Genomic DNA, 1,395 nt, shown 5'->3' with positions numbered 1-1,395 from the left:
GTTTGTTTCCTCTGCTGAGAAGAAATCATCTCCCTCAGGGACTGTGAATTTATTTGTCCCTGTAGCTCAGCAGTTTTTGGTTTCATATTTTTTGAGACTACATTATTAGATGTATACAAATTTAAAACTGCTGGTCCGGCTGGTGGCTTACACTGTCATCCTATCACTTTGGGAGGCCAAGGCAGAAGGATCACTTGAGCCCAGGAGTTTGAAACCAGCCTGGGGAACATGGTGAAACCCCATCTCTACAAAAAAGTTAAAAACTAGCTGGGCATGGTGGCTTGCACCTGTAGTCCCAGCTACTTGGGAGGCTGAGGTGTGAGGATCATCTGAGCCCAGGAGGTCTAGGCTGCAGTTAACCGTGATCACACCACTGCACTCCAGCCTGGGCAACAGAGTGAGTTTCAAAAGAAAACCAAAAAACACCATTACCTCCCTGATGCGCTTTTTTTTTTTTGAGACTGAGTTTCACCCTTGTTGCCCAGGCAGGAGTGCAATGGCACAATCTCGGCTCACTGCAACCTCCTCCTCCCAGGTTCAAGTGATTCTCCCACCTCAGCCTTCAGAGTAGCTGGGATTACAGGTGCCCGCCACCATGCCTGGCTAATTATTGTATTTTTAGTAGAGACAGGGTTTCACCATATTGGCCAGGCTGCTGTTAAACTCCTGACCTCAGGTGATCCACTTGCCTCGGCCTGCCAGTGCTGGGATTACAGACGTGAGCCACCGCATCCAGCCGAAATAGAACTTTTATTACCATAAAATAGCCCTATTTATTCCAGATGATACCTTTTACCTTAAAGTTGCTTTTGTCTGATATCTATATAACTACACCAGTTTTCTTTTGAGTAGGAATTTTATGGTATCTTTTTCCATCTGTTTACTTTCACAGCCATTCTCTATCGTAGCCCACCATTCCTGCACGTGGGAGCTCTTCTCCAGAAGACTTACATGTGCCCTTATTGTGCAAGAGTCGTGTCTGTTCTCCTTGCATTTCCAGCAGTTCAGTCACATCTCTATGATGGGATTTCTAGGCCTTTTCTGCACAGTATCTGGGGCTGGGATAGCATTGCCAGGTGCCCCTCCCCACCATGCTTGCAGAGCACATGTGCAATGTCTATTACAGACCATGTCAGAGAGCCATCCTTGGGTCCCAGAAACCTAACTCAAATGGCCTCAGACAAGGAGGGAGTCACTGCCTGGCATACCCGGGAATCTTGACGTGGGGCACCTAGGGTCACCTGATCCCAGAGCCCTGCTTCCATTTCTGTGGGTTCCTCTCTGCCCTTTTCCCCCAGTTGGCTGGATTTATTCATGGGAAGCCTTATCAGACCAAAACCTGAGGGGACACAGAGAAGCCTTCTCATTTGTCCAGGCAGAGGGGCCCATCCCTGA

Source organism: Colobus angolensis, unplaced genomic scaffold, assembly GCF_000951035.1.
Source record: "Colobus angolensis palliatus isolate OR3802 unplaced genomic scaffold, Cang.pa_1.0 Scaffold713, whole genome shotgun sequence".
In the NCBI taxonomy this organism is placed as follows: Eukaryota; Metazoa; Chordata; class Mammalia; order Primates; family Cercopithecidae; genus Colobus; species Colobus angolensis.
This window is presented reverse-complemented; position numbering follows the sequence as displayed.